At 41.8% G+C, this 12721-nt stretch overlaps 1 protein-coding gene and 1 pseudogene across 16 annotated transcripts in view; one reads left to right on the top strand and one right to left on the bottom strand.

Annotated features, from left to right (window-relative positions):
• The window catches only part of Numb (NUMB endocytic adaptor protein), a 163257-nt gene extending 150664 nt beyond the window's left edge, over positions 1–12593 (bottom strand). For 6 of the 16 annotated variants that reach the window (XM_008849782.2, XM_029554396.1, XM_008849779.2 and 3 more), the window contains exon 1: positions 12503–12586. The gene's annotated coding sequence lies outside the window, so the exon portion shown is untranslated. Of the gene's footprint in view, positions 1–12303; positions 12420–12502 lie in introns of those variants that run through there. The other 10 variants (XM_029554409.1, XM_029554407.1, XM_029554404.1 and 7 more) reach the window with 5 other exon arrangements.
• LOC103747388 lies at positions 7568–7956 on the top strand (annotated as a pseudogene).
• Positions 12594–12721: the final 128 nt, after the last annotated feature.

Below are 12721 nucleotides of genomic sequence, written 5' to 3'. Positions count from 1 at the left end.
TAAATAAAGACTAAAAAAAGAGAGTCTTCCTTAAGACCCTGGTCACACACACAATCCTAGCATTCAGGAGACAGAAGTAAGAAGATGACTGTAATTTCAAAGCCAGCCTGGTTTACACAGAGAATCCCAGACCAGCCCAGGGCTACATAGCAAGAACTTGTCTCAAAAGAACAAAATAAAAAAGGAGGAAGAAAGAAAGAAATGAGAGGTGAAAGAAGAAGGAAAAGGAAGAACAGGAGAAAAGTTTGGGAGGTATAGTGATACAAACCTATGATCCTAATCGCAGCACTCAGGAGGAGGATGTCAAATTTGAGGCCAGTCTGGGCTACACAGCAGGCTTTCAATAAATAAATCAATAAACAAACAAATAAAATTTAAATCCTGACTCTGAATTCAATTAAATGGAATAGCACTGAAACTTCTGTAGAACTGACACAAGGTTGCCCAGTAAGCACCTGCACTTCATTTAATGTTCAAATTTAAAGTAATAGGAGAGTGAAATTATCTAGTCTGTATATTTAAATCAATGGATTCATTTATAACTATTCTCCCAACTCTAAACTGTTTCCCCCTCAGCACTACGGCCCTGTCACATTGGACCAAAAAGCCAACAAGCTGCAATGTGAAAAAATTAGTAACAAAGCAAAAAGTATTAAACTGCAAAAAATTATTTACTTTTTATTTACTTCTATGTGTGTGTGCCAGCTGTCTATGTGTACCATGTGCATGCAGGTGGCCAAGGAGGTCAGAAGAGAGTATGGGATCTCCCATAGGTGGTTTTGAGCCACTCTATATGGGTGCTAGGAACTAAACTAGGTCCTCTAGAAGAATAGCAAGTGCTCTTAACCACTGAGTCATCTCTCCAGCCCCATTAAACCTTTTTAATAATAAGTCAATAAACAAAAAGAAATGTCTCAACAAATGATACTGAGGCAAACAGATATCCACAATCGAAAGTTAAGCTGGGCTCCTTCTACACCCACAAACAAAAATTACATTAAAATAGATCATAGATAGAATATATATATATGAATATATAGTTTAATATGTAGAAAATATAATAGAAAATATTTGCAAATCTTGTCTAGTCAGGGGACTTATTTCTAGAAAATATAAAGAAACTCTAAACTCATAACAATGAAAACACAATTCAATTTTTTTAATTGATAAAAGCTCTGAATAGACATTTCTTCAAAGATATACAAAAGGCCACTAAGGACATATAAAGATTCTCAACATCATTAGTCATCAGGGAAGTGAAAATCTATTCAACACCCATTAGAATGGCTGTAAGTGGGGGCTGGAGAAATAGCTAAATGGTTAAGAGCACTAGCTACTCTTGCAGAGGACTCAGGTTCCATTCCCAGCACCCACACGGTGGCTAACAACTGTCTGGAATTCTAGTTCCAGGGGACTTGATGCCCTTTTTGGGCCTCTGTGGACATTGCACACATGTGGTGCATGTATACACATGCAGGCAAAACACTCAAAACACATTAAAAATAAAAATAAATCCAAACAAATTATTTCAAACCTTGTTGTTTTTTTTTTTTTTTTTTTTACATTTTATCATGCTACTTCTAGACACAAATCACATTTTTTTCCAATTTTATATGGCAGTTACAAACATGCTTCTTAATCATCAGGCTATTCTATGGTTCCGTAAGATTCCAGGTTTGTCTGTGTGGGGATTTTTTTTTTTTTTTTAAGGATTTACTTTAATTTAGGAATACCAGGAATAAATCTCTTATGTTTTGGATATAGTTGAACACTTGAATAGCCAGCTGGTGGCACTGTTTGGGGAGATTATGCAACCTTTAGGAGTTAAGGCCTATCTGGAGGAAATAGGTTTCTAGAGGACAGGCTTTGAGGGTTATAACTTGGCTCCACTTCCAGACCAAGTTCTCTTTCCCTCATCTGCCAAGATGTATGTAACAAGCCATGCTGAAAGCTCCAGTCACCATGGACAGAGCCCTAGCTGACATGCTTTCCCTGACAAGACAGACTGTATTCCCATTAAACCACGACTCAAAATAAACCTCTCTGCCCTTAGGTTTCTTTTGTCAGGAGTTTTACAAGAGGGATAAAGGTACCTAATACAGAAAGTTGATACAGTAATGGGGTTGTTGCTGTGATATGCCTGATTATGTGGTTCATAGGCCTTTGGAACTCTTTTGTGGGAAGAATGTGTAACAGTTTAGAGCTATAGGCTAAAGAAGCCTTGAAATGCCTCAAACAGAGCTTAATAGTCCATTTGGAAGACCAAATGCCACTGTTAGACAATGAAGGTCAGGCTCATGAACTTTCAAGGGAGAAAAAGACTCTAATGGGAATTGGGCTAGAGACCATTTATGTTACGTTCTGGCAAAGAATCTGGCTATATCTTGTCTGTGTCCTGATAATTTGAATGAGGTTGAATTCAAAATGTACTAACTTATTTAGCAGAAGAAATTTCAAGACAGCATAGCACCTAGGCTGTGGCACGTTTACTGCTGGCTGCCTTTATCCAGCATAATAGTGAAAATTTTGAGCAAAAAGTGAAGCAGAGGGCTGGAGAGAAGTGTCAGTGTTAAGAGCACTGGCTGCTCTTGGAGAGAACTTAGATTCAGTTCCCACCACCCATATGGCACCTAACAACTATCTGTAACTCCAGTTCCAGGGAATTTGATGGCCTCTATGGCATTGCATACACTGATGCACTAACATACATGCAGGCAAAACACTCATACATAACATAATGTTGTACATAAAGTACAACATTAAAAAAAACATTTTTTAGAAGTGGAGCAGAAAAATGCGGAAAAGGTGCAGTTTGTCAAGGAAAAGAAGCACATTTAAAATTGCAGACAAGGTAAATATGGACAAAATAGCTATAGTTGTTAAACTGACTAATGTAAAAGAGAAGTCATATACTTTGCACAATCCCAGCCATAAGAAACTTTGGAGTATAACAATGCAAACTCCTGTGGAAAAATCTTCACTTAAAAGGAGACTGCCTAGGCTGGGTGTGGTGGCACATGCCTTTAACTATACCACTTGGGAGACAGAGGCAGGTGGATCTCTGTAGGCTAACCTGGTCTACAGAGCGAGTCTTGCCCCTATGGTCCCGTCACCAGTGGCACCTATGACCTTTCTCTATGACTTCCAGGTCAACTGGGGCTACATAGTGAGAACTTGTCTCAAAAAAAAAAAAAAAAGAAAACGAGAAAAGAAGAGTTTCCAAACAGACAGTACTATGGCAGTGGTACCCTGACCACCAAGATTCACCCACCTAACCACCCAAGTACTGAAAGGCTACTACAACTGTGGTTAAGGGGGGGGGGGCAGGCTACATCTTAAGCTAGCAATAGAACCTGGTATTATCCATGTGATGCTAATTTTCAAGGCAAGGCATGCAGAGTGGAAGAGTTGCCCAGGTCACTAAGGATCATGCCAATGTTTCAGAAGAAAAAAAGCCAATAAGACCAGGGATATGTAACAAGAAAGGCCCTACAAAGGGACCCTGAGGAGCTGATGTATGAAGCTTTGAGAGTGAAGCCTAAATTGCAATGGAGACTCCAGAATGTTGGAAGTGCTAGGAATATGGGCATTCTGCTGAGAAAAGCTACAGGTACTGAGTAGAGCCAGTCCAAGAGAAAGGTCATAGGTGCCACAGGTGACAGGACAATAGGGGCAGGACTCAAGTCCACTGAGGCACATAATACCAACACAAAGCCCAGATGCCAAACATGCAGCTACAGGATTTGGTCTTTGCCCTGCTGGGGTTTGGATTTGCTTTAGATAATCTTTCCTCCATCCCCTCCCATTCCTCCACTGTACACTGGAATATGCAATCTGTTTTTATTTTACAGTTGCTCATAGCTATGAGCCTGCCTTGAATCTCAGAAGAGACTTTGAACTTTGGACTTTTGAATACTGTTGTTACTGTTACAATTATGGGGACTTTTGAAGTTGAATTAAATATATTCTATATTATGGGATGTACCTGAGCCTATGGGGGTCAAGGACAGAATGTTATGGTTTGAATGTAAATGTCCCCTACAGGCTCATGTGTTTCAACACTTGACACTTCAACTGATAATGTTATTTTTAGAGAGTTGTAGAACCTTTAGAAGATGTGGAAGCTGGAGGAAGTGGGTCACTGGGGAGTAGGCACTGAGGGTTGTTCAGATCAGCCCTACATCTAGTCCAAGCTCTCTGCTTCCCCATCTGCCATAATGTAACAAGTCACAACACAGGCTCCCACTGTTACAAATGGAGCCACCATGCTTTCCCCACCATGATGGACTGTGCCCCCTTAAGCAATAAGCCAAACTGAACCTCTCCTCCCTTTAGCTGCCCCTTTCTAGTAATTTTTTAAAATCTCTTACTTACGTATTTATTTATTTATTTATTTAATGTGTATTAGTGCTTTGCCTGCATGTATATGTGTACCCATGTCATGCAATGCCTTCAGAGGCCAGTAGAGGGCATCAGATCCCCTGGAACAATTGTTAGCTGCAATGTGGGTGGTGGGAACCAAACCCAGGGCCTCCACAAGAGCAGTCAGTGCTCTTAACCACTGACCCATCTTTCCAGAGCTCTTTCTGGTAATTTATCACAATGATGAGGAAAGTAATACATAGTTACAGTAAAAGCAATATGTTACCCACAATACAACTGAAATGTACCTGAGATGTACATGTGTACTGCTGAGCAACTTTTTGCTTTTCTAAAGTGGATCAATCTTAAAGTTACAACTTTAACTTATTTATAGGTTCTTGACTTCACTCACTTTGTCTTTATTTCCATGGTGTTATACAGATTTAAATCTTTCTTTTCTAACTAAACTGGGGGGAGGGGGCAGCGCACACATAGTGACATATGCCTGGAATTCCAGCACTCAGGAAGTGGAGACAAAAGAATCAGGAGTTTAAAATCATCCTCAGGGGCTGAAAAGATGGCTCAGTTGTTAAGAGCACTGGCTGTTCTTGCAGTTCAGTTTCCAGTATCCACGTGGCAGCTAACAACTGTCTGTTACAGTTCCAGGAGACCCAATGCCCACTTCTGGCCTCTAAGGGCATTGCACATATGGGTGCATTTACATACATTGCAGGCAAAATACTCATACACATTAAAAAGAAAAAGTCATCCTCAGCTACATAGCAAGTTTGAAGGCCATCCTGGGATACATGAGACCCCATCTCAACTCAAATAAATAAATACAAAAAACTGGAAAAAAAAATCTAATAATTGTTGTCCTAGTTTGTTTCTCCATTGCTGTGACAAAACACTCTGACCAATACCAACTTGGGGAGGAAAAGGTTTATTCAGCTTACATCTCCCAAGTCGCAGTTCATCAGGGAGCCCAAGGTAGGAACTCAGGGCAGGAACCTGGAAGCAAGAGATGGAGCACAGGCCATGGAGGAACGCTGCTTACTGGCTTGCTCTCCTGGCCCCTGCTCAGCTTGCTCTCGTATCCAACACAGGCCCACCTGTCCAGGGGTGGCAGCACCCACAGTGGGCTGGGCCCTCCACATCACTCAATCAAGAAAATGCCCCACAGACATGGCCACAGGCCAGTCCAATGGAGGCAATTCCCCAATTGAGGCTCCCTCAACCCAGATGTGTCAATTGACACTAAAGCTATCCAGCACAATTGTTTTCTGAACTATATAAACATTAATATAATCAAGTTATTGTTGGGCATGGTGGGGCATGCCTTTAATCTCAGCACTCACAAATTAAGCTTTAAGCTTTTACTATCTAGTCACATAATTTCAAGACTTTGATACTACTTTAAAAGAATATAAGGGTTAGATGTAGTGGTACACAACTATAAGCCCAGTACTCAAGCCACAGTTGACTATATATCAAGTTTCAGGCCAGCCTGGACTACATACATATTGAGACTTTGCTCTCCAATTTTTTTTTTTAAATTTAAGGTGCCCATAAGCTTTTACTATCTAGTCACATAATTTCAAGACTTTGATACTACTTTAAAAGAATATAAGGGTTAGATGTAGTGGTACACAACTATAAGCCCAGTACTCAAGCCACAGTTGACTATATATCAAGTTTCAGGCCAGCCTGGACTACATACATATTGAGACTTTGCTCTCCAATTTTTTTTTTTAAATTTAAGGTGCCCAGGACTCATCCTAAGTATTCTTAGGGCTGAGAATGTAACTCAGTGGTTGAGCACTTGCCTAGCATGTGAAAAGCCATGGTTGGGTTTGATTTCCAGCATCTTGGAAAAGTAATTAAAATAACAGAATTAGGAACATAAGGTAGCAGCAACAAGCAAGTGGAGAAAGGGATGGGGTGTAGCTCAATAATAGAATACTTGCCTAGCATTTGATACCCGGCACTGCAAAAACCAAACAGAGACAGCAAGATGGCTTAGCCAGTAAGGGCACTTGCCACCAAGCCTGACAGCCTCAATTTGATTCTCAGGACCCACAGGTGGAAAGAGAAAATCTGCTACACACTGTTCTCTGACCTTCTTACACATGCCATGGCATGGGCACGCCCCCACACATGCACAGGAATACACATACTTACACATGCACACATGTATACATATATTTTGCACACACCAAAATAAAGAAATGTAATAAAAATGTTAAACCTATTAAAAAAATACAACAATTAAGTGGAAAGAAACTGAGTTTGGTGGTGAGAGAAGTCACTAAACATTAATAACTAATAACAACAGTTCCTTGGTTAATCCTGAGCCTTCTTATAATCAATATGGCTAGGGCTGGGATACAGCTCAGTGGCAGAGCTGTTCAAGGCCCTGGATTAGATCAGCACAATGGAGCCGAGGAAAGCAGTAAATCTGCACGGTCCTGCCTATCCTCTTATCCTCTAGGACTCACACTTCTCGGTCTATTTACTTGCATTCTAGCATTACTTCCCCAGTAGAAGAAAACAAAGAGTTATAGGAAGCAGCAGAAACTGTAGAGAGCTAAGAATAAATCCATGGCTAAAAGTTGCAAATAGGATCATCCTCCTTTACATATGTCACTCCAGGAAAACCGCCAAGAACAGCTCACTCCTCTAGCCACGCTTCCTGCAGACCCTCCAGACTCCGCTAACACATGCCACTGGTCTCATTCTCCCTTGGCTTCAATCCTCCTTTTGCCTCAAGATTTTTTTTTTTAATGTGTAGAGTGTTATGCCTGCATGTATATAAGTGCATCCATGTCATGCAATGCCTGTGGAGGTCAGAAGTGGTGTCGGATCCTCTGGAACTGGAGTTACAGACAGTTGTTAGCTGCCATGTGGATGCTGGGACCTAGAACCTGGGTCCTCTGCAAGAACAGCCAGTGCTCCTAACCACTGAGCCATCTCTCCAGCCCCTTACCTCAAGATTTTAAGTGCATATTTTACATTTCCCAAATTCCTTGTTACCTGTGTCTTGACTTCTGAACATGTATCCTAAAGCCTTATACAGTATTTCTACTTCTAATAATGAAAATCACAGCATGTTATTAAAACAAAATTTCTCTGCAACTAAGAAGAATTATCATAATGTCAAGGCTTAAAACAGAGCTTAGGTGGCTGCCATCTCCTGCACGGCATCATGGCTGACCTCAGACCTCTGGTGAAGCCCAAGATCGTCAAAAAGAGAACCAAGAAGATCATCCGCCACCAGTCTGACCGATATGTCAAAATTTGGCAGAAACCCAGAGGTACTGACAACTGGGTGTGGAGAAGATTCAAGGGTCAGATCCTGATGCCCAACAATTGGGTATGGGAGCAACAAAAAAATAAAGCACATGCTGCCTAGTGGCTTTCGGAAGTTCCTAGCCCACAGTGTCAAGGAGCTGGAAGTGCTCCTGATGTGCAACGAATCTTACTGTGCTGAGATAGCGCACAATGTATCCCCCAAGAACCACAAAGCCATTGTTGAAAGAGCAGCACAGCTGTCCATCAGTCACCAACCCCAATGCCAGCAAAGAAAACGAATAGATGTTTCACACGCTCCCGTTATTTGTGTTTAAATAAAACCATAAAACCTTCAAAAACAACAACAAAAAACCCCAGAGCTTTTCAAGCACTTTATTATGCAAAGAACTTTCTTTAAAAGGTGATTAAGTTTACTAAGGGATCATCTATGATAAAGGAATTTTTTTTTTTGAAACAGGGTCTCCCTAGCTGGCCTAGAACTTGCTTTATAGAGTAGGCTGACCCCAATTCCACAGAGATCCACCTGCCTCTGCCTCTTGAATGCTGAGATAAAAGGTGTGCACCACCATGCCCAGCTCTTTTATGATAAAGGAATTCTTAAAAACCAGATAGAGGCGTTTTGTACTTTTACAGAACTAGATTTTCAGGCACAAACACTTCCAGGGATTTATTTTTTTATAAGCAGTTGAGGGCAGAAAGTAGAAAAGGCAAATCAAAAGTTATTATAAAGGCAGGCTTTCCTGAAATAGAAAATAAAATTAATTAACTATTATTAATTAAAATTCCATTTAGAAATCATTTCTCCAAATAAACCTTGATAAGTGAAACAGAGTTTCACTAGGTAGTACAGTTAGAAACAGTTTCTTTGGGATTTAGAATCTTTTATCTATTCAACTACAGATTAATACATCTTATTGTAAAATGAGTTGAGCAATCAAAGCTATTCATAGATAAGCATGATTAAATTACGGATGAATAATGTGTTAACTGAATAAAGTCCAGTTATTGAAAGCAAACGCTCAAACTGCTCAATATCCACTATTATGAAGAATGAAGCTTTATACTTTTCTCCACACTTAAGATTTTAATTCTGCCATCATTCAGTATAGAAGTAATGATCTATATAAATGTAAAATGTCTTAAAGAATGATCGTGCTACTAGTAGGAATGCTGCATTTAATTCAATGTTTAAAAAAATGGAAAGTTTTGATCTTTGGAAGCTTTGCATTCCTCTCCTCCAAAGTACTAAATTTATTTTGTGAAACTATGCTTTCCAGCCTTCCACTTGGATTTTTTGTGGAATAAAAATTTTGTTTAATTTAGAAAGATCGGAAATAGAATTAAAAATTAAGGGGGGGATAAAGAATATTGATACAAAGCTATAGCAATAGTTTCTTCACAATTTCATAAAACATTAATGAAAGGTTACATAATCCCCTGGATTAAAGATTTTAAAGAGAGCTGCAAGGATCATCTCTTTCGGTTTTCAATACTACTTTCTCTGTTTTTATAGCCATAAAAGCAGACCTAAATCAATTCCATCTAGTTTTCAAATAAGCCATCTAGTTTTCACATTTGTGCTGTTGTTTCAGAAGGGGCTTGCTATGTAGCCCAGGCTAGCCTCCAACTAACATCAATCTTCCTGCTTATCCTCCTGAGTACCTGAATTACATCTGTGCACCACTACACATGGAAGCCATCTAGTTTCAAGAGGTAAAACTAATCTAAAAGTAGCACAAAACATTTATACAGTCTTATAATTTTAAGTATTATAAATTATATCTAGGTTCCTCAAACAAGTTAAACGTACAAGATACACCAAATCCAGTTCACGCTCAGGAAGAAAAACATTAAGCTCCTGCTTAATGAAACAATGATCTCTAGAATTAAGCCCTTTCTCTTTCCTCTTCTCCCTCTCTTCTTTCTCCTCTTCTCACCTCCACTCATCTGTTTTTGTTTTCTGAGAATGGGTTTCACTCTCTAGCCCAAGCTAGCTTCAATCTCTGGTCAGTCCATCTGTCTCAGCTACCCAAATGCTGAGATTACAGATGTGCTCTACCGTGCCCAGCTTAAAATAGTGTTATTCTCTAAAAATGAACTATCTGTTCAATTTTCTGTCTTGAAATGTTTCTTATTTTGTATTTGTTTATTTTCCATACAAGATAGATTCTTAAACCAGTTCAATTTAGACTGAAGTTGTTTAATGTATGTCTACATATGCTACACTTGAGTCTTTTACTAACAATGCTTTTACAGTACAGTCGTTGAAAAAGAAAGAAAAAAAGGTGAACAAGAGGGCACAAATGAAACAAAAGAGGACCACATTTGAGAACCACCACTCTGTTTCTCTGCCTCAAATTCCTCATGTCAAAGATTCTCAATATCCAAAAAAGTTTCACAGTCAGGGACACAACACAGTATGTGATAAAACCAATACAAGAAGATGCAAATCCCAAGTAGACAAAATTGAATGGACTATATCACCTGCCATGAAAAGCAGATCAATAAACCCCTAAATATTGTGGGGTTGCTTCTGCATGACACAAATGATTTTTCTGGCTTTCCTGACTAGAGAAATACATCTTACATTGTCTTGTACCAACACGAAGTTTCCCAAAACAATACTTTTCCTCATCACATGCAATGCTGGCATACTATGTGCTACTTGGTTTTATTTTCAATGTTGATGGTACTATAATAATTTTATAAATCACTAAGCAATCATAATCTACAGTTTAAAAAACACAAAATTAAAAAAATTATATCCTTGGGTTGGGGATGTAGCACTCAGTGGTAGAGTCCATACCTAGGGTAAGTGAGACCCTAAGTACTATCCCCACCACTGAAGGTGGGGAAAGTCTCCTTTATATATAAAAAAAAAAAAAGTTTTCTTTTCTCTAGCAATTTGCTTCAATTTGTTTCTTCAGCGAGATGGACAAGCTTCTTTTGTTTTGTTTTTTGAGACAGGGTCTCTCTGTAGCACCAGCTGGCCTGGAACTGACTATGTAGACCAGGCTGACCTTGAACTCACATAGATCCACCAGATGGGCAGGTATTTAGGCATTTTAAAGTTGTTAATTACTACTATCTTCATTAAAGCAAGTGGCTCTTAAGGTATGATTCCTTGAAGAACATAAGCTTGAGATAAATACAAATTCTTGGACCCCACCCTAGACCTACTGAATCAGAAACTCCAGGTGTGGCCAACCAAATTGGAAGTGATTTTCAATCACTGCATTTAAAAGCCTGGGTCTTTATGCATCAATTCAGTAGTAAGTTCCTGTCAGTAACTATTTCAAAAACTCCACAAATACATAAAACAATTGTGGTGGGGTTTTTTTGTTTTTGTTTTTTATGAACACCTGTAATCCTGGCACTCAGGAGGCAGAGGCAGGTAGATCCCTGTGAGTTCAAGGCCAGTCTGGTCTACATAACAAGTTCAGGCTAGTCAGGGTTACAAAGTGAGACCATGTTTCAAAAAACAAACTCTTTTTAAATTCCATTAAGCAAAAACTGTTAGTATTTTAGTATCCCTATCATAGAAGTGAAAAAAACCACACATGTTGACTTGACTAAGGTAAGTGGTCATACTAGAATTCAAGCTTATTTTCAATTTAGCAGGATATCCCTATCCTCATCATGAATATCTTCTTTCTGACCAGGTCACAGTTTTACTCCTCCAGTTCAGCTACTCCTCCCCCTTTCCCTCTCAAATTCCCCATCCTGTTGCTGTTCTTATTTTCTAGTATTTTCGCTGCCATCTGAAAACTAATTTCTTAAGCAATGGACACTTAACTTGGCTTTTAGGATGTTTTCTCTGGTCCTAGATGGCATATTAGTAACAAAGTTTCTTCTCTTTTTTTGAAGACCTTAGTTCTGACAGCATCGTTATTTCTACCTACCACCAGGGCCAGCTTCCACAAGACCACTCACCCTCTCCCAGGGTAACTTTCCCCAGAATCAACTACTCCCTTCCCATTGGCAAAGGACTCTTCCCCACCCACCTCCATCCCATTTTGCTTGGAGGAACTTCCACTTTCCCGCTGAACCCCAGACCCTGGTCCAAATCCCAATACAATTACTTCTTTCCTGGGACCTTCAGTCCGGCCGCGGAAGGGTCCCCAAGTCCCAGACCCGCCGTGGGGGGCAGGGTGCTGCGGCCCCTCCACGGAGCCTTCAAGGTCTCCGACCCACGACCCTCGAGGACCAGTCGCCTTCACCTCCACAGCCGCACTTCCTGCTGCAGCTGCCTTCCTCCCTCAGGGTAGGACCCCGCTCCCCGACTCTGAGCCAGGCGGCTCCCTGTCACCCGGACCTCGCCGACGGAGGTGTCCCCACCTCCCTCCTCTCTCCCACAGGGGCCACTCCCAGTTCCCTCAGCCCCCGCTGCTCCCCTGCGCTCCGTGCTGCGCCGGCTTCGCTTCTCCTTTGCATCCCACTGTCCCCGGGAAGCTCACATCTCCGCGGGCCTAGAGCCGCTCGCCCCGGCTTGCCCCCGCTCGGGGACCCCGGCACTCGTCTCCTCAGGGAGCCGCGCACACCGGCCTCCCGTCACTGCCCCCGGGCCGAGCCGCCCGACGGCCCAGGGGACCTCCAGGCCAGCCCCGCCGCGCTCCGGCGCCAACCTACCTTCCCCGCGCGAACTCCGCCGGCAGGAACCCGGCCATTCTCCCTCTAGCCCAGTCAGCGCCAAGTCGCCGCGCCCGGCCCCAGCCCGGACCCAGACCCCGACTCGGGCCGGCCCCCCTCCTATGACCTCCGCCTCCAGAGCGCCGATTTCCGGCCCCCAGCCGCCTCCGCACCTTAGGCCCGCTTTGCCCCCACTCACCTGCCGGCGGCCCCGCACAACTCCGGAGCCTCACTCTACCTCGGCCGCCAGTAGCCACCAAGCGCCGCCACCTCCCCCATGACAACAGGCCCACCCTCTACCACACTCTCAATTTACCCATTGGGCAGTGGGGCGGTGGCTCTCTGCTCTTATTGGTTAAGATACCCGTCCGTCATCTTGTCTTCCCCGCCCCTTTTCCTGGATCGGGTCTTCGCCCCC

This window comes from Nannospalax galili, unplaced genomic scaffold (genome assembly GCF_000622305.1).
Source record: "Nannospalax galili isolate Female #2095 unplaced genomic scaffold, S.galili_v1.0 scaffold24, whole genome shotgun sequence".
Lineage (NCBI taxonomy): Eukaryota > Metazoa > Chordata > Mammalia > Rodentia > Spalacidae > Nannospalax > Nannospalax galili.
The sequence above is the reverse complement of the archived record's forward strand: the minus strand, read 5'-3'. Positions and strand labels throughout refer to the sequence as shown.